This window comes from Caretta caretta, chromosome 22 (genome assembly GCF_965140235.1).
Source record: "Caretta caretta isolate rCarCar2 chromosome 22, rCarCar1.hap1, whole genome shotgun sequence".
NCBI lineage: Eukaryota > Metazoa > Chordata > Testudines > Cheloniidae > Caretta > Caretta caretta.
Genome location: NC_134227.1, coordinates 13,398,254 through 13,423,973, shown reverse-complemented (window position 1 = coordinate 13,423,973; position 25,720 = coordinate 13,398,254). Strand labels below are relative to the sequence as shown.

The 25,720-nt window shown below is 47.8% G+C and overlaps 1 protein-coding gene across 2 annotated transcripts in view; it reads left to right on the top strand.

Annotated features, from left to right (window-relative positions):
• The window catches only part of LOC125625366 (opioid-binding protein/cell adhesion molecule homolog), a 743,521-nt gene that overhangs the window by 74,639 nt on the left and 643,162 nt on the right, over positions 1-25,720 (top strand). The window lies entirely within an intron of this gene.

The window sequence follows — 25,720 nt, the reverse complement described above, 5'->3', positions numbered from 1 at the left end:
GTGTGTGTGGTTTTTGGAGGGGGGTGAGGGGGTGAGAGAACCTGGATTTGTGCAGGAAATGGCCCACCTTGATTATCATGCACATTGTGAAGAGAGTTGTCACTTTGGATGGGCTATTACCAGCAGGAGAGTGAGTTTGTGTGTGGGGGGGGGGGGGGTGGAGGGTGAGAAAACCTGGATTTGTGCTGGAAATGGCCCAACTTGATGATCACTTTAGATAAGCTATTACCAGCAGGACAGTGGGGTGGGAGGAGGTATTGTTTCATGATCTCTGTGTGTATATAATGTCTGCTGCAGTTTCCACGGTATGCATCCGATGAAGTGAGCTGTAGCTCACGAAAGCTCATGCTCAAATAAATTGGTTAGTCTCTAAGGTGCCAGAAGTACTCCTTTTCTTTTTACTAGGTGAAACCGCGGTATATTGAACTTGCTTTGGCCTCAAGTATTTCCATGATTAATAGTCACTTCCTGCCCCTGACTGACCCCCCAGAACTCCCGACCCATCCAACCACCTCGCTCCTTGTCCACTGACTGATGGAAAAAGCTGGAGCTGCAGCGAGCTGGATCACTACATAAAAGTGCAATACATCTGGAGGGATCCCTGCGGCTCCCTCCAGAGCCCTCTTTTTGGTGGAGCTGGATGGAAAATGACACTACATGGAGTTGTCCGAGAGAGATGGGAGATGCAGGGAGAATGAATGCATCCCTTAAAGACTGCAACAAACAGGACTAAAGGTTGAAAGGCATTTATTGGGGTTGGGGGAGCGTGGGCGATGGGGGCAAGTGTATTTCTCGTTACCCAGGTAATCCAGCCTGGTTTGTGGACATGCCCAACCTCGGTGCTGCCAAAAGCGATAAAGAAATGCTTTCTTCCTGGCTTGCTCTCTTGGCAGGGATTGTGATCTGGGTTACCAGAGGCTGTCAGTGCTGCTCTGGTGTAACCCCATCGTAGGTGGGGTTAGAGAACTGGCAGGGAAGAGATGGATTCTCTGCCTTCTCCCACCTAAATCCTGATGATAATATGGGTCTGATCAAAATTGCAAGGCGGTGTTTCCCTCTCCCAGTGGAAGCTATTCACGTATTTGATTCCAAATCTGTTAAAGGTACAGTGCTTCCACAGCTGGCTAGGAACAGAAGACGACATGATTAATGAGCATTATGCTAATTCTGGCCCAGGGGACACAGTGTGGGGTGTTTTTTTTAAAAAAAAAAAATAAAGAAACAAAAGACCAAGCCAAGACAGAACTGAATAACACCTCTCTCCTCGCATCTCTGTCCTCCCCCCATTAGCCCTTCTTGGCTTTGTATGCTTTCATGACTCTTTAGTTCTCAGTTTTGTGTCCAAACCTGAGTTTTCAGTGTTGATTCAGAGCTGACAGCTCCAGTTTGACTCATCCTAGAACGGTGAGAGTTCAGCATGTCTGGGACTCAGGCCTTGTGTTGATACCTCTTAGAACCGACCGACATTTCCCCGTCATTTTGTCAAACTGCGCTCTTTTGGTTGGAATTAGGATTAATTATTTTGTAGTGTGGTAGCACTTAGGAGCCTCAGAGGCGCTGTACAAACCCAACAATCAGACTGTCTGTGCCCCAAAGAGCTCACAATCTTGGACATTGGGAGGAGGAGGGACATTTTTCCCTCAGGTTTTTACTTTTCTCCACTGGAAAAGGGTGGGGAATGTTTGGGGTTTTTTTAAGTTCTACCCCCACCCTCCCTTTTTAACGGAATAAAATCATTGCAAAGTGACAGTGTTTTCCCCAGTGAAATGATATAGCATTTTTTAAAAATGTCCAAAATTTAATTTAGGGTTTTTTTTCCCAACCAGTTAAAATAATGGAAAATTTTCAAACAAAAGAGGAAAAAAATGTTTCTTCCTTTCACATTGTTTTTGAAACCTACTTGCCTTTTTTCTCCAACCACCTCTCATAAATATATTGATTATTTCAAAGTATACAGCCCAGCTGTTGAAAATAGAACTTGAAATCCTCAAATCGTTTTGAAAGGCAGAAAAGCTGGTTGCTTTTCCATGCTGTTTCTGCCATGCTTTAAGCTCCGGACCAGAGTTTGAAAAGTCAGAGCTCACCCAATTTGATGCTACGTGATTATTTCATTGTTAGATGCCACCCGTGCCTTCAGCACCTTTGTCCCAAGGGACGGTAGGCTATGCCTACGCTATCCTAAGGCTTCAGAGGAACAGCCGTGTTAGTCTGTATTCGCAAAAAGAAAAGGAGTACTTGTGGCACCTTAGAGACTAACCAATTTATTTGAGCATGAGCTTTCGTGAGCTACTGATTCCCTGCTTGTGTTCCCATGCGGCTCTAGCTCTCACCGAGCTAGCACTGAAATAAATAGCTGCACAAGTAGCAGCCGCCGAGGCATAGCTGAGCTGTGCGGAATACAGACCCACACGTTTCAGGTGTGTTGCTATTCACATGCCTACACTCCTGCTTTCTGTGCTACCACGACTGCGGCTGGGTGAGGCAGACGCCACTTTGGCTCCACTGGCCTGTCCTTTAGGAGGAGGAGAATCTCCGTTTCACCCCCCCCCCAGTGTTGCAGGAAGTTGCTGGGCAGCACGGTTGCTGTGAAGTTGTCGGTGGCCATGCTTCCGTGGTACGATTTCATATTCTTTCTCGCGTGCCCTTTCTCATAGAGACCAGGCGTTATTGGCCTTTTTTTTCTGTTTGGGACCTTCCCAACGAGCTGTTAAGATACTTGAACAAAATGGACTTCATGTGCAGATCCCAGCATTACCCTTTGAGAATGCAGCTGGGCAAGAGGTAGCTTTGGGTTCAGGAGCAGGGCGGAAAGCCGGCCAACCAAAGGCCTAGCTCTGCCGGGTTCTTGCAAGATATGGTGAGACTGTCTCTCTCACCTCAGCAATGTCACAGAGCAGGCAGAAGTCAATCCTGCCCACCCCCTCACCCCTGTGAATGTGTGCATCCTGGAGGCAATGCCATTAGGGCTCGATCCTGCAAGGGTACTGAGCATTCTGGTCCTGATCCAGCAAAGCACTAAGGCACATGCATAACTTTAAGCATGTGAATAGAAGCATTGACTTGAGTTGCACTACTTGTGGGCTTAAAGTTAAGCATGTGCCTCGGGCCAATATGCCACTGATTTACATAGGGGGAGGACAGGCCCGTAATGTCAATATACAGTGCGGAGACCAAAATTCTGCACTCAGTTAAACTGGTGAGATTCTACTAAAGGGAATGGAGTCACTGATAGCAGAACTCAGCCCTCTATACCTTTAGCGTGAGCTCCCTGTTCTGCATGTTGCATGGATCTCTCGTTCCCTCCTCTCCTGCTGCAGCCTCCCCTTCCTGGCGGCTGTTTGTTTTATCTCTGGCATGAAGGATCTTTATTGGGCTGTCCACTGTTTGCAGCCGCACTGGCTGGTTTTACGACTAGTGTTCCGCTACTTGGTAATCATAGGCTGTTAGCAGCCTGCAGCAGGGACTCAGCCTAACACCAACGTGCAAGGAGAGATAATGGTAAATAACCAGCAGCTATTGGTGAAGGTTGAGAGAAAATAAATGGATCCAATTTTCATTCCCTTTTTTCCCCTTCCTCTGTGACTTCTTTCAAAGTGACTGAACAGCAGTTTGGGCTCTTGCAACATAAATTATGGCTGCAGCCTGGGCAGATCCTTATCGCTCTCCCACATCTGATTACACGAAACACCCAAACTCAAACCACAGCCCCTCTGTGAGCTGTGGAGGTAGCGAGGAGCCCTGCCAAGGAGTGAGGTTTGGGCCTTGTGGTGCTCCGTAACTGGGGCTGGTTGAGATTTTCAATTCAACTCATCTTTACAACAGAAAACTGGGTTTTCAGCGAAACAGAAATGTTGGCAGAATGACTCTGCTTTCCTTTGTTTTTAAATTTGTCATAAAAAATCTTGAAAAAAAGAAAATTTCAACCAACCCTCCCTCTTACCCTCAGTTGTCCTGTTTGCAGCCATTTGGGGCCAAATTCTTGTTGTTTTCAAGGAGCATATGAGGATTGAGGCACATTTGTGAGCGAGCAGCATGTAGGGGATGCTTGTCTCATGCAGGAGCCATCGTCAGGATGTAAGTGGAGGACTCCAGTCTCCCGGGCTGTCAATCTGCCGCTTTTCACCAGCACTAAATTTACTCAAAATTAGGAGCGATGAATATGAAAAGCATGGTTTAATTAAACACATGATACATTTGCTCATTAAAAGGCTGCTCCGAGTAAAGGGAAAACACTGCTGACAATCCCATCAGCCTTGCCTCTGAAGCCTCTCTGGCAAGAGCAGAGGCCATTCAGATGACTCATAGCACAGCACGCTCCTCCTTTGTAATGACTGACAACTTTGTTTTAGAAGTCACTTGCAAGCTCCTTCTTCTCAGCTCATGTCAACACACACAGAGGAGAGATGGAGTGAGACAGCTCTCATGGAGGGGCGCAGCCTGCTTTTTACTCCTCCATTAGTCCTGATCCTGCACTCCCTATGGTTGAAAATTCTGATTTCCTTTAAAAAAAAAGAAAAATTGTCAGGAAACCCCTATGTTTTTCTGATTTGGCTGCTTCCAGCCAACTCTGCTTTTCAGTTTGTGTTTTGGTTCCTTCAGTGAAAAGTCACCATTTTGTGTTGCTGAAATTTTCCTCTGGGTGGGGAGGGGGGACATTTTCCAAAGAGCTCAACAGAGAAGAAGGATGATTCTGCCATGAATGTTGTGAGGTTTAGTAAATACAGGTAAAGTGCAGTATTATTATAAAAGGCAGCTCAGGTTTCACTAAAACATGGCAGCACCTGCCTGTATTCCTCATACCCCATCCTCCTCCTCACACTCAAGGCAAGTTGGAGTCCCTCTTGAGAGGAATAGCTGTGTGCCTGCATCTCCCCATCACAATAAGCCCATTTGCCAAGGTAAGGAGCTCTATTGAGGGACACTGTTAAGGTTACATTAAAAGAGCTGCCTTCAAGAAGTTCGAAAGGACCAGAGGGGAGTCAGCAAATCATGTGCTAGGGGTGCATCTGTTCAGACAAGGAGGTCTCCTCCTGAGATAGGTCAGACCAAATGAAATTAATAGGTAGCAGATTTAAAACAAATAAAAGGAAGTATTTTTTCACACAACACACAGTCAACCTGTGGAACTCCTTGCCAGAGGAGGTTGTGAAGGCCAGGACTATAATAGGGTTCAAAGTTCATGGAGGATAAATCCATCAATGGCTGTTAGCCAGGATGGGCAGGAATGGTGTCCCTAGCCTCTGCTTGCCAGAAGCTGGGAATGGGCAACAGAGGATGGATCACTTGATTATAACCTGTTCTGTTCATTCCCTCTGGGGCACCTGGCATTGACTGGAAGACAGGATACTGGGCTAGGTGGACCTTTGGTCTGACCCAATATGGCCATTCTTATGTTCTTAGGCTGCTGGATGTCCGTATAGCTCACTTATCTCAGAAAATTACCCCACCCCAAAGAGAAGATTGCAGTTTGTGCTGTTTAAAGCCTTGTCTTCTCTCTCTCTCTCTCTCCCCTCACTCTCTCTCTTTAATTTTACATAGAGTTTGCTCCAGAATGCTAATAAAAGAGACAGGAGGATGGGACTGTGATTTTTTCCATCAAGAAAACAAAAAGTCTTCGACTGAAAACTGGTTTCGGGGAAAACCTGCGTTAGGCACTGTATGAACACAACAAAAAGACCGTTCCTACCCCAAAGAACTTAGAACCTACGTCAACTGTTCTTTACTAACCCCCTCTCTTAAACCTCAAATAAGCTTGGAGGATGCAGATAAATGACTCCAGTTGTGGCCCAGCCCTGGAAATAAGACGACAATATGAAACACATTGCAGCTCCGCTCTTGGCTAAAATGACAATTGCTCCCGTGTCCAGTTAGCTACAGCTCAAATTCTCATCTCACCCGCCTGACAAACAGAAAGCCAGATCCCTCCTTTAGGCCTTGATCTGAAGTCACTGAAGTCAGTGGCTGCGTTCTCCTTGCCTCCGAAGGGCTTTGTGTCAGATGCTTTCAGGGTTCTAGTGTCTCTTGATTGTCCTTTCAGTTTAGGCCCTCAACCCCCCGAGTGGCTGAGCCTCCCCCTAATCAGACACCAGCTGGCTCTTTAAACTAAGCTTCTGGAAAAGTGGCCATTTCTCCCAGATAGGCAGGATCCAATCTCCCTCGAGAAGCAGGCTTCCTGAACAGGTAAGTGTGCTCAGACCCACAAATAACAGCAGAGAGGGTTCAATGGTATAGAAGACCATGCGGTGCGGGGGAGTGCGGGGGTTAAGTGCTGGTGTAAACAAGAGGCTTTTGCTAGGGCTTTGTAGTTTCATTTTGCAGGGGGTTGTGTTTGGTTTTGGTTCATATCAGATTGCAACGCTCATTCTCAGAGCAAAACTCTATGGAGTTCCACCTGGTTGCCTATCAGATCCAGTGACTCCATTGCAGACCCATATGTTCACCCTTCTAGCGTATTCAACCCAGGGCCTGAGACTATCTGTAGCAAAGCACAGAACTTAGGTGAGAGCTGCATGGGTTTCAATCCTGTTGTGACTGTTTTACACAACTCTGGCTATAACAGAAGTGGCTTTGCTCCCCCTCTCGCCGTAACAAGTCTCGGTGTCTTCTCTCACTCATGTCACAAGTGGGATGGTCTCAGCTCATTCAGACTCCATCTCCTCAATCCCTCAGTGGGGTGGTCATCAGAGTCTTGGTTTCTGGATGTGTCAGACTGATGATTTGGGGTGTGCCTCAGACCGTTGCTGAGGAGGAAGGGAGGTAGGGAGAGTGTAGCTGGATTTCCTGGTAGTGCCTCTGTGATTTTATAATGGTATTTACTGGCACTGATGTCTGAAGCTGCTTCAGATCTTTGCTAATCTTCCCTCCTTCCCCGGGTTGTGAGTTCAATCCCTGAGGGGGCCGTTTGGGATCTGGGGCAAATATTGGGGATCGGTCCTGCTTTGAGCAGGGGGTTGGACTAGATGACCTCCTGAGGTCTCTTCCAACCCTGATATTCTATGATTCTATGAAGGTTCCTCTCTAAGAGGGACAGAAGAGATTTCAAGGAAATGGAGTTGAGTGTAGTAGATGGGAATGCTTGGCTCTTCTAATGACTGAAACACCTACAGTCTGGTCCTGTAAATAGGATAAACACAAGGCCACCATCTCCTTTGATCCCTTGGCAGACAGGGCATTTCCAACACTGCAAGGCATGCCTGTGTCCAGAACATCAGTCGGGTGATCAAGTGTAGAGATCTCGGAGTTATTTGGAATAAGTTAGGCCCCAGTGCAATTTTGGAACCTTTGTAATTGTGTGGATTCACCCCAAGTCTGCTAAGGACCGGTGGGCTCTGAATATTTGAGCTATGTGGAGTCCTATATGATTCTCCTTGTGTTTAGACCAGTTGGGCAGCTGAACATGAAGCAGTGAAGGGGGAGCAGGGGAAGGAATGGAAGAACTAGGCAGAAAATGGGGGAAAGGACTTGGATGAGAAACCAGGGTTGGTTAGTTCCACGCACAACAGGAGATATCTTTGGCATGTGAATTCCAGTGTCCTGTCGGATTTCTAATTTGAGCAACTGCATTCTGCCCACTGTTTCGGCTGGGCGAAATAGGCCTGACTCATCACTTATTTACAGTACTCTTCTGACTGTTAATTGTTGACTTCAGTGAAGTGATTCCCTTTGTACGCTCCTGTAATTTAACATGCGTCTTCGTCTGAGCTGGGAGCTGTGATTCCCAGCTCACGCAGACGTACCCAGCTAGCTGTGCTTGAGCTAGTGCCTAAGACTAGTGCTGTGTCCAAGGTGGCACATTGGACTAGCTGCCTGAGTTCATGCCCAGGGGGCTGGGTGGGACTGTACTTGGGGCAGCTATCCTGCATGGTTGCCCATGCCACTGAGGGCACAGGTCTATTTTTAGGTGCTAGGTCAAGCAGGGCTAGTGCGGGTATGTCTATGTGAGCTGGGAGCATACCTCCCAGCTTCATTGTAGACATACCGTAAGAGAATCAGGACTAACATTCTTCAATTCTTGTGCGTTCCACTCCAGCGGTGGTTACATTTCAGTGGTGATGCTGTGTGTGTATTCCTGTCAAGTCTGTGAAGGGCTTTTGGAACTTCTGGGATGAAAGGTGCCATACACACATGAGTATTACTAATGCCTTGGAAGTATGCCAGTCATAATTAAAGCTGTGAAAACCTTCGCGGTTTCACTTCACGGAGCTTTGTGTAAATATTTCCATTGGTTTTGATCCATGCCGCTTTCCCGGCTCTGAATTTCCAACACGTGCAAAATCTCCAAGCAGAACTCAGTGGGAACCTGGAGCTACACATGGTTTTATGTTGCAACTGTGCAAATGTATTTATTGTTACTTCCATTTGTAGTACATAGTGCCGCCCCAGGACCATCCCACCTTGCAGGCTCGCAGAGCCTGGGTTGCTTCCTGAGCCCAAACCTCTACACCACAATTAAGCAACCCCTTAGCCCGAGGCCTACAAACCTGAATCAGCTGGCATGGGCCTGCTGTGGGTTTTTAATTGCAGTGTAGACATACCTGATCTTTACACCCTAACAGACTGGCATTGTCAAGGATCTTTGTAGGCATCATGGCAAAGGAAAATTTGAAGGAGGAGGATGAGGAGCAGCAGCATGGGGGGCAGTTCAAAAGTTCGTGTTTGAAAATAGAACAATTGAGCGATGGAAGCTGACGCTATGGGCTGATCAGAGGCGGGAGTCGACCTTTTGATACGGAATGAAATATGCAGCATTCGGGATAGGTCCCAAAAGTCTTTGAAAGTGAAGAGAGATCTTTTGATTCGATAGAAAAGGGGGAGCCAGGGAAGGGATGCAAAAGAGACGAGTGACATGGTCAGAGCGACAGGCTAGGGAAATGATCTTTGCAGAAGCAGTCTCAATGGCAAAATTGCACTTGGCAGGGCTGTAGTGGTATGTGGATGAGGAGGTTTAGGTTGGACATTAGGAAAAACTTCCTAACTGTCCAGGTGGTTACACACTGGAATAAATTGCCTAGGGAGGTGGTGGAATCACCTAGCAGGTTGGACAAACACCTGTCGGGATGGTCTAGATAATTAGTCCCGCCATGAGTGCAGGGGGCTGGACTAGATGGCCTTTCGAGGTCCCTTCCAGTTCTATGATTCTATGGGGTAGAGAGGTTCAGTTGGTTTCATTTTGCTGAAGGAGGAGCTAGGAAATGTAATAGACTCAATTAAACAGCTCCCTGCGGCAGATGGCTCCTTGCAGGGGTGGATAGGGAGGAGACTTCAATTTCTATGCAGTTATGAAAGGTTATCGCCTCCTCCTAGTCTGCTCCAACCCTTCCCTTCTGTCACACTTCTACAACTAGAGCTGTGGGAAACATGCCCAGTGAAATCCAAAGCTACATGCGACTTGCCTGGTTTTTGTTAAATGCTTAAAACTCCATGCCAATTTTGTCCAAACTTTTCAAGCAAACCTTGGGCCCATTTAGAACAAAGCTAAGTGAATCTATGGGTTTGCATCAAAACCATGCAAGATTTCCTCTTTGCTGTGATGCCTTTAAAAAAACCTTGACAATAGTTAAGCTCCTGGTGAGCAGAGACCACTGGTGGCCATACTGACCAATATTGTCTCATTGTTTCTTTGGGCTCCCCCATTGGTCTATCTGTATCCATCTGCTGCCATAGGCGCAGGAAGTAGGGGTGTGGGAGGTGCTACAGCACCCCCAGGTTTTGCACCTGGTGTCCAGGCCGCCGGCCCCATGCCCCTGCCACCCAGGGTCCCAGCTGCTGGCTCTGCTGCTGCCCGGGGCTCTGCTGCCAGCCCTGAGTCCCACTCGCCACCAGCCCTGGGCCTAAGAGCTCTGCAGCCGGCCCGGAGTCCCACTCAGATGCCGGCCCTGGGAGCTCCATTGCCAGCCCCAGGGACCCGCCCAGCCACCGGCCCTGCGCCTGGAGGCTCCGTTACTGGCCCCACATGCGGGATCCTTGCCACCTTATCCCTGGCCATGTTCCCCCCTCCCAGAGCTATGGCCCTGCTCCCAGCCCCAGCTCTAGGGGGTTGTAAGGGGCACAGACAGAGGTAAGAGGGGTGCAGCTCAGCACCCCCACTCCAAAAGCTGTTCCAATGCCACAGTCTGCTGCCTCTTGTCTTATACTTAGATTGTCACTTCTCAGGGGGAGGGATTATCTTTTTGTTCTGTGTTTGTACAGACCCTAGCACAGTGGAGTCGTGGTCCATGACTGGGGCTCCTACGCAGTGTGATAATACAAATAATAATAGTGATAAATAATACACATCTTCCCCACCTTTCCCTGGTGTCTGCCCCCTGCACTCCACTTACACATGCCCCTGCACAGACCCTTTTCCAGAAACATTGTCATAGACCTTTATAATCAAAGACATCCTCTGCTGTCTTGCATGCATAGATGAGCAGTGAAATGACAATGTTGCATTTTAAGTACCATCACAGGCATCCAAGTGGACACCCACTGATATGAATGGGGCAGTTCACATCTGAGAGCTGTTGTTTCAGGCTTTCTGCACACTCAGGCAAACATCTCTGCATCCATTACCCTCACTTCTCATTAGGGAGGTTTTCTTTGCAACCACAACAGCTAGAGATGTTTCAGAGTAACAGCCGTGTTAGTCTGTATTCACAAAAAGAAAAGGAGGACTTGTGGCACCTTAGAGACTAACCAATTTATTTGAGCATAAGCTTTCGTGAGCTACAGCTCACTTCATCGGATGCAAACTGTGGAAGATACAGAAGATGTTTTTATACACACAAACCATGAAAAAATGGGTGTTTATCACTACAAAAGGTTTTCTCTCCCCCCTCCCCGCACCCTACTCTCCTGCTGGTAATAGCTTATCTAAAGTGGTCACTCTCCTTACAATGTGTATGATAATCAAGGTGGGCCATTTCCAGCACAAATGGGGGTGGGGAGAAAACCTGGATTTGTGCTGAAAATGGCCTACCTTGATTATCATACACATTGTAAGGAGAGTGATCACTTTAGATAAACTATTACCAGCAGGAGAGTAGGGTGGGGGGGGGGGAGAGAAAACCTTTTGTAATGATAAACACCCATTTTTTCATGGTTTGTGTGTATAAAAACATCTTCTGTATTTTCCACAGTTTGCATCCGATGAAGTGAGCTGTAGCTCCCGAAAGCTCATGCTCAAATAAATTGGTTAGTCTCTAAGGTGCCACAAGTCCTCCTTTTCTTCTAACAGCTAGAGACTGAGTTTTGTTTTGTTTTGTTTTCCTGCTGAAATGAAAGCTAGATCTGGAAAACAATTGTGAGGTTTGTCTGGTCTCTCCCCATCCCAAGCTGGTCCTTTGAGCCTTCCTGGAACTTGATCCATACTTTGGGAGATACTACTGTATGGGAGTGGTGAACAAACCCAGCTAGGACTGTGCTGTAGCCATGTTACAGAACCTAATGAATCTCGTTCATACACTTCTCCTGATTACAGATAGATCTGATCCAAATATCTCCAAGATTTTGGGGTGGGAGGGTGTTTGAGATCTGTACTCATATTCTGTAAATGATCCCTGTCTTTTTAGTGGGGTGAACCAAAAATCTCAGGGCCAGAAATTCCCACAAATTTGTGGACTCCAAAATGGTCTCCAGCCATAGTCCATCAACTTGTGACTAGAGCCAAGCAAATCGTTGACTTTTTGGTTTGGTGGGGAAAATGAAAAACTTGAAACAATTTTTTTTTCATTTTGTTTTTGGGTGTTTTAATGCTTTTTGTTACATATTGCTAATACATCTAGTTTCATTTTTCCATCAGCTGTAACTATTCGCTGAATTCAGCACAAATTCATGGGTATTATTGGTTGACCCGAAATCACATTTTTTGGCAATTAAACTACCTGTGTGAAAAATTTGGCCCAACTCCACTTGTGACACAGACAAATTCTGGCCACAAACAAAATCTGGCTGATTCCCCCCCCCCGGCTGTGCAGCTAATTAAAGATCATTTGGAAGTGTGTATCTTGAGAGCTCTGGCTTCTCTCTTAATGACAGCATCGAGCTAATTTGCTATGGGGTTAAATGTGGAGTCAGAACCGGAGAGATCTTTCTGTCAGCCGGTCCCCCTCTGCAAATAGCGATGTGATGTGACATAGCAATTAACTGCATTGCAACCCCACTGGCTCAGCAGTAGAGAGGGAGCAACAGGGGCACATCTCAAACTGTGCATGTGGGAATCTTGACTGTGAGGATGGAGGAAATTGAGGAAAAATGCCTATTTTAAAATGTTAATTTAGCATTTGTGGAAGGTGCTGGATGGACGACCCAGCCAGGAACTTGGTAACAGAAGATCTCTAGTTATCCCTACTATCAGTGTAGTGCAATCAACTGCAGAGAAAGCTTCCTGCACATTGCCCATCCAATGTGCCTCTTCCCTGATCGACTCCACAGCTAAGGCTGTGTCCCCCCAGAAATGGGGCAGAAATGCTTCAGTGTAGACACTTACTACAGTGACGACTGGTATTCTCCCATTGCTGTAATTAATCCACCTCCCCAAAAGGTGGTAGGTAGGTTGACAAAAGAATTCTTCCTTCGACCTAGCACTGTCTACATCAGAGGTTAGGTTGCTTAACTGCATCTCTCAGGTGTGGATTTTTCACACCGTTGATGAGGTAGCTGGGATGAGGTAGCTAGGATGACTTTTTAGTAAAGACAGGGCCTGAGAGAGGAGTTCAGTCTTCACCACTCAGAGACTCATAGTAATGTCAGACGGGAAGGGACCTCAAAAGGTCATCAACTCCAGTGCCTGTACTGAGGCAGGACCTAGTCTATCCTTGACAGAGGTTTGTTCAACCTGTTCTTAAAAAAACTCGAGTGATGGGGATTCCATAACCTAACATGATAGTTAGAAAGTTTTTCCCAATGTCTAACCAAAATCTCTCTTGCTATAGATAAAGTCCATTACTTCAGTGGACATGGAGAATTATCGATCACAGTCTTCTTAACATATTTGAAGACTGTTATCAGCCCTCCCCACCCACCCACAGTTGTCTTTTCTCACAATTAAACATGCCCAGTTCTTTTAACCTTTCTTCATAGGTCACGTTTTCTAAACCTTTGATCATTTTTGTTGCTCTCCTCTGGACTCTCTCCAATTTGGCCACGTCTTTTGTAAAGTGTGGCTTTCAGAACTAGACACAGTACTCCAGCTGAGGCCTCACCAGTGCCGTGTACAGCAGAACAATTACCCAAACCTAGAACTTTGGAGGATGTTCAAGTTCCAACCCCAGTCCTGCATCTGGATGTGTCATCGTTTTATCGATCTTTGGTCTCCCTAGCATATTTAAGCCTTAGACTAAGGGGGACTTGGACAACATTTTTCAAGATGAGGACACCTGATGGTTGGGAACTGAACCGAGGCCAGCTACTCATTTCACTGTCGCAGAAAATGGGTTTTGAGCGCGCCTGACCTAGAGGTGAAAAACTCCGTGTCATATTACCGACCCCTTTGAGCCTTTTAATTCTGTGAGCTGAAGATCTTTTTGATCTTGGTAGCTCTGCAATGCAGCCAAATCTAGCCACTGAGTCTTTTAAAATCCATGCCTGTACGTGGGGGAATGTTGCAGGGTATGAAATGCTGAACGTTTGTACTTGTTTCATTGTGAAGTTTCCATTTGTAACAGGGGACGAAGCTTTCACTTGTAATGGGGGAAGGGGGTGAAATCAGACTCTGAAGGAAATTCCTCAGGTGCTGGCATGATTATTTATTATTACACATGTAGCTAGTCGTTATAGTAATTGTTCTATGCTAGGCCGCAGGCCTATCAGGAGTGCTCCGAAAGAACGAGGCCTACACGCAGCAAAGCAGCGAGTTACTGGCTTTATTGAAGGTAAGTGACACACCCACAACGGGGACTCCAAGCGTTGCTGTCACGGAGGCGGGGAAGCCAGCGCACCGGAGCTCTGCCTGGGACGGAGTCCGACGAGCGAGTGACCAGCGAGCCATAATAAGCAGTACACACAAACAGCTCATGAATACTGAATTAGGTACTTTCCTACAGGGGCTTTCCACAAACTGGCAAAGGGCCATACAGGGCAGGCAGAACTGGCCTAAAGCCGGTTATAGCTGGTTATCCATGTCCTACAGTGACCTGTCAGCTCCGAGAAAGCGGAAATTCCCTAGCTAGGCCGTAACAAAGTCTTCCGCCGTCCCTTTCAGTAATGTTTCAGCCTAGAGGCATACTATACTGCCTAGGCTCTGGATATATTGCTGAGATTCCATGGAAAGGCAGTAGAAGGGTCCTTTGGCTTTATGTAAAGGAATTCAGTTTCTGAAGGTGTTTCCCAAGGCACCAGGAAAAAAGGCTCTTGGAGAGGTGAGTGAAGAGTTTACCTAGTGGTGTTGTTTCGTTAGAGATGACTGGAACGCCAAGCTTCGTTTCTATCCTAAAAAGCTGCATGCAAGGTCATGGTACGCTCTGCCTCTTCAATAACAGTGAGTTTTGGAGAGCTGTTATCTTTCTTCTTCTGTGTGAACAGAATGCCACCGGGTTGCTAAAGTGTTTGTATACTGTCTCTCTTGCTGTAAGCACTTTCCTTTCTGCAAACACATGTACAGGCATTTGCAGCCCGGAGTGATTTTTTGGAGGATGCTTATGTTTCAGGAGCATGGGGAGATGCTTGTGGCATGTTGACGCACCACGTTGGACTCTGACCTTCCCAGAGCTCCCGTGCCTATGCAGAGTCAGGCCTGGTCAGTGCTTGAAAGGGAGATGGCCATGGGAAGCCCCATTGTTACTGGAAGTGGTACTGATGTTTCAGTGAACAACATTCTTCTTTCTCAGGTAGTTCTGAAGCAAGGCTGCAGCATGGAGTGAGCATGGACTCACTGTTGTTAAACAGCTGCCTTTTCCCAGGCTAGACGTGGCTGCATTTCTCAAGTGGCTGAAGCCGTTCCTGCCTATATGTTACATCCGTGATCCTTCTGCATGGAAGGCCCAGGATGTATGTTGGTGGAAGCAACAGTCATGCGTTGCTGGGGTGAACCATGTGTTGGCAGTGATTCATCCCTCCACTTTGGCAATGGCTCTTGATGTGATATCCACACTGAAGGGAGGGGACTGGTTAGAATTCCGGCATGGGATGATTTTCTTTGCTTGTCATGAGCCTGGAGAAAGGCCAAATTGGTTTCTGTTGAAACACAATCACGCCCCCCCTTCCTCCATCTAGATCTAATTCTAGAATCTTGGTACAACCGCTCCCCCGGGCCATCGCTGAGGTTTGAGCCCATATCCTTAAGCACTGAAGCACAGACCTTCACCGCTTGAGTGATGGGGCAACTCCATTAGCTGGCAGCAGTAGTAGATTGTGATACGATATGTGGACAAGCTGTAAGAGGTGTGTGTGGGGGGGTGCAACATGCCCTGTACAAGAAAGTTAGTTACAGTCTTATAGTGATGTAAATCAGGAGTAGCTCTGAGTCGAGTGGAACGACGTGTGCATAACAGGAGTGAAACCAGAGATAAGCTCATGAGCCAAGATTTCCCAAAGTGGCTAGTGATTGGGGGAGACCAAAGGTCCATCTAGCCCAGTATTCTGCCTTCTGACAGTGGCCAGTGCCAGGGGCCCCAGAGGGAATGAACAGAGCAGGGAATCATCAAGTGATCAGTCTCATCTGGTTTGTTCTGAAACCTGTGCACGATTCTGACCCGTTTTTTGTAAGTTGGGCCCAGGTTTGATCAGAAGGTTCTTTTGAAAAATCTGAGCTGACTTTGGGGTTTGTACAGGAATCCGAAACCAGGTAAGGGCTCATATGGTTCCTCCTTCCATTTGATTTTTTTTTCTCAGCTTCTACCACCCTCTCTCTCTTTATTTCTCTCTCACACACACTTAGTACCATTACCAACTAACCCTTCATGCCCTAGCTGTGTTCACTTGTGTAGCTGTCCCCTCCTCCTGTATTCTTGTTATAGCATTCCCATTGTTTTAAGCTGTAACCGCTGTGCATTGTGAGTTGCATAAAGGACATGTAGCAGAATGGAATTGTATTGTGCCTAGCGACTGCGTGCTTCCCTTTAAACTATAGCCCTGTCACCAGGCAGCTTTCTGCAGAGTGTTTACTGAGTGAACAGCTGAGAACCTGTGGGAAGACCCAAATGGCACTTAAATTATATTTGCTCTTTGATTTTGAAGACATTTAGTCCCATTTAATGGAATTGGAATGCAATTTAACTCTGCAAAGAAGGGGAGGCTGCCTCTGGAGAAGTGACACTGCCATGGCTGGGGAAACAAAAAAACGAAGTGAGCAAAACAGCAGGATTGGGTTCACTGTCCAAATAGTTATTATTAAATAAATAAGCTAGTGGGACTGTATCTGTTAGCCTCTCTGTGCACTTGAAATTCTGTTAACCACGTCAGTGCTGCGTAATGTACTAGGTTAGCTGCGCTTTGCAGTGAAACCCGTACCCCAGTCTTGGTCCACTCTCCAGGGGGATGCTGACAGTGAGTTAGGTCAGGTCTACACGCCAAAGGTTTGTGGGCATAGCTGTGTAGGTCAGGGGTGTGAAAGCAAACCCGCCCAGAAACTAACAAGAGAGACTCAGGATACTTGATGTGTTTTGCCAGTCTAGCTATACCAGTAAACCCTCCTCCAGAACAATCCCACATTCCTCTCCCTACCCCTCAAACAGTCCCTGCCCCATTCCTTCGGAGAAGAGATGGGCTTTGCCATGTCCCAGCAAGACTATATGGAACTGAGAATGGGAGCAAGTTCTAGAGTCAAGGGACCCCTGATGGAAAACTTTGCCACCAGCTCTTTTCCACTGGAACCAGAGGAGCACTAGCTCAAGCACCTGATCATAACTACGGTGGTATCACATGGCACCATGGTACATACTTTTAGACTGTGCCTACATACAGTCCTGGGATTTTAAATTCCAGCTCAACGCGGGATTTTCTACCCTGCTGGGTGAATTCCATTGTTGAACACTGAGTTCCTGTAGAACAATAACCAAACTGAATCTCTTTGCAGAACAGGCAGGATTCGAAGTCTATACCTGACTGTCTAATAATAGGCATGTGTATATATGTCTGTATCTTTGAAAACCCTTCGAACATCTAATCTGCCTGGAAAAAAAGCAAGGGACTGAATTATGACCAAAGGACAATATTTCATTTCCCATAAATGCCTTAATCCCATGAGTAAATATTGCATCTTTGTACTATAATCCCTCAGGTGATATATCTCTACCCTTCCTGGCTACCTTTGTGTTAGATTTACATTTAACATGTTGCCATTAAGTCGCGCTGTGTGTGTGGCTTATAATGATTACAGTATTTATTCTGTTGGGTGGTGGGTGGGTGGGTTTGTGGTTTTGTTAAGTCACATTTGTACTGTATTTTAGTGCACTCACGAAAACGAATGCCGGGCCCATTCCTAAGATATTTGCATCTCCTCTTCCCTCATTCTTTCCGTGCTGCTCAAACACACGTTATTTTGGGCCTGCATCTGAAGCTGTCTACGTCACACTGCTGAGTTCTCTGCAGTAAATTGCTCTCCCAGCTTCAGCCAGTTCCAGGTGGCTTTGGTTACTGGCTTTTGCTTTCGGGCTGGACTCTTTCCCCCTCTTCCCTCCTCCAAGCAGCCACTGTCCAACCTGAACGTCACAAATCTCAAAGAGCGACATCAAATCTGTGGGCTGAGGTTGAGGCTGGTAGTAGAAGCTCCCAAGATGGTCAGAACGTTTTTGGTGAGAAATATTGGTTGAAGCCAAATCCCTGCTCTGGGTGATCCAGAGGCTTTTTTTTTCTCTTCCCCCATTTTGGATCACTCTGAATCAGGGAGACCACGGACTTGCACTTGGGGGGGGTACCCCATCCCAGGTCAGCGTCCTAACCATCAGGCTATAGAATGTGAGATTTAGGCCCCACCCACCCGGCTCTCTCCCAGTGTGAAATGAAAACTGATTTAGAAACCGGCTTTGAAATAGAATTGCCATCTTCCAGACACCTCAACCCAGCCCCCAGCAACTCGCATTGAGCCCAGTGGAGATCCCAACCCACCATTCAGCAGGATGGGAGCTGCCAGGTGCTCGGCTCTCTGAAAAACAGGCCCTGGTGGCAGCCTGAGAAATTCTCAAAAATTCTCTCTCTGCATAAGGTTACTGTCTCGTGGCTTTGGGTTTCAATGAGTACATGTGGCACGGTTCTACGCTGGAAGTACATTATGATGCGTTGTGGTCGTGCCGAGGTGGACCAATTGTGGACAGTGGCTCCATTGTACCGAGACCACAGCCGATCATAGTGACAGATATTTTGTCTCATGGTTTCCTTGTGTTTGTCTGTCTGTAGCCAGTGGTTGTTTTATACTTCGACTGTAAGCTTTCTGGAGCAGTGACAGTGTTTTTGTTGTGATTGCCTTGCACTATGAGGTCCTGGTCCATGACTAAGGCTCCGAGGTGCTACGGCAAATGATGGTAGGTGCTAGAGGAACACACAAAAAAGAAACGGTCCCTCCCCCAAAAGACACAATCAAAGTACAACACCAGAGACAACGGGGAAAACGGTAATCCTCATTCTTATTCTAAGCCCCCACTTCGATAAGTCTTCACCCATATTTATTTATAGACCCAAATCTAGTTGTCTTCTGTGAGGTCTCGAAATGTTCTGACTAATGTTTCTTCACTTCCACCTTGAGACTGGGGTCATAAGTGCCAAGAACACCATGCCAGAGGCTGCTCTTCGAGACGTTTATGGTCAGGAAGAGAACTGGCTGAACAATGGACAGGAGGAGGGGTGGGGAACATGGGTTTATTTGTGAAGATTTTATCCGGTGATTGACAAAGGTCATGAATGCTTTATTTGATTGGTATTACCTGAGCAGCTGCAGAGGTGGCAAATAATGAAAAAAAAGGTGTTCTTTATCTATGATGGGCCGGATCCACCTCTGATAAAACCATGCCGCTCTGTGGATATCAGTGAAGCTATGCTGATTGATGCCAGCTGAGCAGCTGACCCCAAACCTTCATCAGTTGACTGGGAAAATTGCTGAAGATGTAATTCATAACTATTATTTCAGTGGCTGTAGCCAGGAGTAGAAGCTCTAGACAGAGTTCTCCTAAGAGCCTGCTGTGAGGTGTCCAGTCCAGTTCTGCTGATGGAGAAGGTTCAGAGAAGCATCTAACATTCTGGATGCTTCTCTGAACCCTGTGTGATGAAGTAGGAGGTGAGCGTCAGTTAGGGGGTATCTGGCTCCAGGGTTGTGGTTGGAGGTCAATTTCTAATCTGATTCCCAAATCTTTTGCAGTTCTCCCATCCCTACTCTCAGCCGTGAACTCCGGCAGGCGAGAGTCATTTCTGTGTTAGTTGCCTCAGGGCTTGTCTACACTACCGCTTAACTCAGTGTAACTTATGTCACTCCGGGGTGTGAAAAAAACACCCCTCTGAGCAATGTAAGTTACATCAACTTAAAGCGGTGTCTACAATGTAGCTCCTGCCTCTCCTAGTGTGGTAGCGAAGACAAGCCCTCAGCATGATATCTGCTGGAAAAGCCTCGAGTGATCCATTTGTTTCATTTGGAGCACACGAGTCTGAGTCAGGCGGATTCGCTGCAGCGGGGAGCTGAGCGACGGAAGGGCACGTCAAACTGTAAATAATTGAGAGGTTTCAGCTACCACCTCTGAGCTAGGCATCCTCCGGAGACCTCCCCTCTCCTGCTATTGGTGCCTCTCTGCGACACCGAGGCATCCGCTCGATACCTGCCCTGAGATTGTGCTGGGAGGGAGTCAGGCTGGAGTCTGGATCAAAGCTCCTGAGAGGCGGTGGAGAGGGCCATGCTGTGCTCCCCTCCCAGCCCTGAAACTGGTGTTTCGGTGTCAGCCTTGTTTTGTTTTCTCCTGACACAAGGGAGCCTTCTTCTTAAAGGTGAACTGCCAACAAAATCCTGACAGGGCTGCGAAACAGGGTGAAGGGGAGGATTTAATGTACCATAGTTACTTGACACCCCGTCCTCTTTCCCTTTCCCATCCTTCAGCCTCTGGCCTCACTCAAACTACCGGCATTTGCCCTGAACCAGTGCCCAGCACATCCCAGCTTGGCCATGTTACAGCAACTGTGTGCTGAGGTGCCACCCTGTTAGCCTGGCAACTGTGTGGCCCAGCGTGGCACAGCACTGGACTGGGGCTGTGATCTGGCTTCTGGGCTGCTGGGAGACGTTGGGGAAGTTACCTCACCTTCTTGTGCCCTGTCTCCAGAAGGACAATAATGCTCTTTGGTAAAACACCTGGTGCCCTACAGATAAGTGATCTGTGAGAGCTAGGTGTTGTTATTAAATATAGATACCTAGATATTAGGAGACACCTTTAGCTCAGGTGTCTAGAGATCTACATTGTAGTGTATGAAGTCCCAGGTATAGACCCGTGTGCTGGGGGTTGTTGTAAGTATTAGAACCCAGAGCAGGAAAAATCATTCCTTAAGGGCTGTGAGGGGAAGAGTATCAGCAATGTGCGGCATTTACATGGCAGCACCCGCACATGCTGCTGAACTGGGCAGCCTTTTCGTGCCTCCCTTGCGGCGCTCCTTTTTGTCTTGTGAGAGCCCTGGCCACGTTCATGGGCTAGAGTTTGATCCTTTATCGTCCTGGAGGCGGGCAGCGGGTCCGTCATAGGCTGCTCCAGCAATTAGCGTGGGCTAAAGGGAGTAAAAGTGCCAGGGCTTTGCCACGGAGATTCAAGCCCTGGCGTTAGGCTTTGCAGGTATTTCATGTTTTAAAAGAAGAGAAGGAGTGAATTTAAAATGTGCAGAGCTATTTATAAAAGCAGATGAGTTCCCAAGCTGTTCTGATGAAGCATACACCAAGGGGGGAAGTGGCTGGGGGAGCAGAAACCACACGGTAACTGTTTACAACAGCCCTGTTTAGCTTGACTTTTAAATCTTCCCCTTCTCCTTTTGCTAGAAACATTCTAATCTAATGCCTGGCACAAAGCTACAGGGAGGGTGATGGTTACTTTGGAGCTTGTCATTTGAGGGTAAATCTCAGGGCTCTTAATTGCTTTGAATTCCCTCTTGTCACACCCTCCAACCCCCCAACACCCTCCCCCCGCCACTTAGTAAGTTATTTTCTGTCCACTGTGCAGACCAGAATATTGCCCCTGCATGCCTCTGATCATGGAGGGATGGGTCCTTGTGCCAGATTCTGTTTCAAATGGGTCCTGTGCGCTGATAAGGTTAATTGATTTCCGTTGTTTTAATTAACGAAATTCAATTTCCACCTAACGAGAGAGATTTCAGCGTGACATATGTAAATGGCAAAATGACGAGCGCCATCTGTGATGAAAGGGAAAGGAGGCAGCAGTTAGTGACATGCAGAGAGCAAACAGGAGACTATGGATCGGGGGCTGGGGGGAAGTCAGTCCCATCAACCCCTTGGGGACGAACACCCAGAGAATGTCCCGACTCTACAGGGATGGCGCTACCTGCTCCTGCTGTCACCCAATGTTTTTTTAGCACAGAGTCACTGTTCTAACATGGAACAGCCTGGAACCATGTCAAAATTCATGTCCCTAGTGTTCTTTGAATCCCAACATAAGAACATAAGAATGGCCACACTGGGTCAGACCAAATGTCCATCCAGCCCAGTATCCTGTCTACTGACAGTGGCCAATGCCAGGTGCCCCAGAGGGAGTGAACTTAACAGGTCATGATCTAGTGGTGTCTCTCCTGCCATCCATCTCCACCCTCTGACAAACAGAGGCTAGGGACACTATTCCTTATATGTCTCTGCAATGCTGAGCTACCTAATTCATCCCTTTCAAGGCAGCCCAGGATCAGAGTTACCCCTAGGGTACTGCTACCGTGCTTGTCTACACACGCAGGTTGTGCACTTCAACCCTGCTGGTAGAATGAAGCCAGGTCTCCACTACAGACTGTGACGGGGCAAGGCCAGATGGCTATAGAAAAGTAGTTGGAGACAAATACATTAGCCCCAGGCTAAACAAATTCCTGTAACCAGGATAAGTAAATGGCACCTGCTCCAGGTCAGTTAAGACACCTGGAGCCAATTAAGATCTTTCCAGAAGACAGGGAAGATAACTAGGTTGACTGGGACACCTGAAGCCAATTAGGGGTTGGCTGAAACTAGTTAAAAGCCTCCCAGTTAGTCAGTTGGCTGTGTGTGTCAGGAGCTGTAGGAGGAAGCCGCGCTGTTGGAGGAACTAAGCAGTACAAACCATATCGGGTGTAAGGAAGGAGGTCCTGAGGTAACGGTGAAGGAGATATTGAGTGGGGGCTGCTGTGGGGAAGTGGTCCAGAGAATTGTACACCTCCTATTTCCAAAAAGTCAGCTACCATAGTTGCTACTATTAGGGTCCCTGGGCTGGAGCCCAGAGTAGAGGGGGGGCCTGGGCTCCCCTCTCCCCTCCCCGATTAATCATAGAATCATAGAATATCAGGGTTGGATATTCACTGAGACTGGGAGGCAACAGAGACTGTGCAAAGGAGGGTTGCTTCTCCTCACCTCCCTTGCTGGCTTATGATGAAAATGGCTCAGTAGGCTGTGACCCTTGCCTTTAGAGAAAGAAGGGCTACGTGGAGGATCACAGTGAGCCTCTGAGGCTAGCGAAATCTTCCAGGAAGCACAGGGACCCACTGAGACAAGGACAGAGCTTTGTCACAAGACCTATATCAGTAGAACTACGTCACTTGGGGGTGTGAAAAATCCACACCCCCTGAGCGTGGTTATACCAACCTAACTGCAAGGTGTAGACAGCACTATGTCGACCAGACAGCTTCTCCTGCCCGCGTAGCTACTGCCTCTCAGGGAGGTGGATTAACTATGCTGATGTGAGAAGCTCTCCCATCAAGATAGTAGCGTCTTCACTAAAGCTCTACAGCGGTGCCGCTGTACCTGAAGACAAGCCCTTAGTTACAACCCGCTTAGTATGGACACGGTTATGTTGGTGTAAAGATGCCTTATACCAGTGCAGCTATTCTGTATGGGAAGGAGAATAAGCTATACCAAAATAAGGCACCTGTATACCAGTGTAACTGCATCCTCACTAGGAGATTCAGGGAGATCACTGTTTTGGTAAAGAATCACACCCCCTAACTGACATTTCTATTACTACAAAAATTGTTCATAGACCCTGGCCAGTGTCCCCTCGCATCATGGAGGCATCTACATGTGATCTGAGCTCAGTACTGGACTCTAGACCTAGCCCCTGACTGCTTCCAAGTGCTGTGCAGACACTGAAGGCTCCTCCTGATGTATCTGATTAAGACTGTCCACACACCAGAAATCTGAGGGAGGCAGTTCAAGTGATTTGCCTAAAGCCCCAGACTGGGAGTTGGAATTAGAACCTGGGAATTGCTGGCTCCCCTTCTTGAGCCCCAAGCACTGGACTACACATGCCTGTGGTGGTCCATCTTCTAGCAGAGTCTGACAGCGGTGATACCAGGATGCTGCCAATCGGTGATCAGACCAATGTAGAAGCAACCGTTGCCTTCCTTTGGCGAGCAGCTAAGTCCTGGCTCACTGCCCTGCTTTGGCATGTATGCGGTCCCCAACGCTGAGGGGGCAGCAGTTGCTTTCCAAACACAGGAAATGCTCAGCTAGTGAGAGGTGAGGTTCCCTCCCCACCCCTCGGCTGCCTTGTTTGCATGGAGTCTGAAATCAACAGGGAGAGGGGCAGGGGAGGCTGGGAGAAGAGAGTGACAGTCACTTCTCATCAAGTTGATCAATCTTGCTGCGGTTGAAGCTTCTCAAGTGAGCTGAATGTGATTGTCTCTGCCACCTGCACAGGGTGGAAGTCAATCCCTTTCAATGTTCAGAGTGCAGAGCAGGCTCTCTAGCAAGTTGTTGTGTTGCATAACAATGACTGCTGCCCTGCACGCACAGAGTGGTGGCACCAAGGCGGGGGCGGGGGGGTTTGCAATACTTTTTCGCATCAGGCAGCGGTCAGTTAACCTGGCCGCCCAGCATCATCTCTGGTAACTCTCACCCTGGGGCTGCAGCAGTGTTTGAGATCTGGAAGAGGCAGTCTTTCTGAAGGAGACGGTTCACTCTCTTCAAACGCAAAGTATATTTGTCCTCAGATCATTGTACAGAGGATTTGAAGAAAAATACAGTGTCTAACTGGGGTACATGTACACCACTGCCCTCCACTGGATGGAATCAGAAGTGATTAGCTCACTCATCGGTGATATGTGGGTTAAAGGTGCTTCTCCTTTAGCTTAAGTGGCAGGGGCTTTTCCTTTTGGAACAGGGGGATCTGAGTATACTTCCTGAGAAGAATGCTGGCCTTGTAATTACGGCGCTGAACTGGGATTTGAGATCTATTCCCAGCTTTGTCACAGACTTCTTATATGATGCTTGGGAAATTGCTTATTCTTTCTGTGCCTGTTTCCCCAAGCCTCCTTCATACTGTCCCCAGCTAGAACATCCTCATCCCTGACTTGGCAGAGGAGCACTGCATTTAGGAGTGAGGGGGTCATTAGTTCTTACCGGTCCATTCGTTCTTTAGCCTTTGCCGAGCCTACCAGCAGGGGGACACTCTGTGGTCTTGGTGTGTGCAGCGTAATAGAGACCTGCAATCTGGATCTGGGCTGAGGACATCAAACTTGTGACATGTAAAATACAGAAAAGAGACATGTGAGACTCTGCTCAGTAGACCTCTGCTCAGGAAATGGCAATGTGCTGAGAAGAGCAGCATTAGCCAGCCCAGCAATCCGGAGGCGCTTTTGGCATGCCCATCAATTCCCATCTCCCCACGCATGACGTGCCCAAAGAGAAAAATGCAACGTGTATGTGGGGCTACCAGGGCAGCCTCTGTAAGGGGCCTGTTGTCTCTGGGCCCTTGCAGTTCAGCGTGGTACTGAGGAGCCCAGTGCTTGCTGCATATCGGCCAGAGGCTGCAGATAAGAGAAAGCGATTTCTGGTTTTAATTAACTGAGCTTTCATTTAAGGATAAACAAAGGCCATGTTTGTGTGCTGACAGCTGGCTGTCCCTCTGGGTCAGATACGAAGGCAAGTTATTGCCTGCAAGCTGCGAAAGGGACCAGGAGAGAGTCCAAGAAGCGGGAATGTGAACCAGTGCTGAGGGAACATAGATGCCGGCCAGTAGTGGAACCAGGTTTTGAGCAGTGGCGGAGCCAGAGGGTGATGGGTCATTGTTGGTGCCACCTTCAATTATATCTATTGGCTTGAAACAATGCTGCACATACTCCTAAAGGCTACTGGGGGTAGGGGGGCCATGGCTCCTCCTACTCCTGCCTAGTAGCTCCACCATAGGCCACTTTATGCCTCGCTCTGAAGATCAGCAGGGAGCCTGATGCCCATTCACCTGGGGTGAGCAAAGAATGGATCCCAGCAACATGCAAATCCATGAACCCGAGCTGGGGAAACTGACTCTGGAGTGATGGAACAAGGCAGTTCCGAAGACACCCTGCCGTCTTTGATTGATTTGTCCACTGGGCTGATTCTCCTTTCCGGTTGCTCCACTGTCTTCCCCTTCCTCCACAGCCACGTGCACAGTGACCATATGGCCACCCGCTGATGGCACACCAGGTGGCATTAGGAATGCAGCATCTGAGTTTTAGTCCTAAAAATACAGGCCTTTCATAGAGTCTCAGAAATGTCAGGCTGGAAGGGTCCTCAAGAGGTCACCTAGTGCATCCGCCTGCACCAAGACAGGGCCACGTAAATCTCGCCCATCCCTGATGGGTGTTGTCTATCGTTTTCTTTTGCTGTATTTGTTTTCACTGCCCT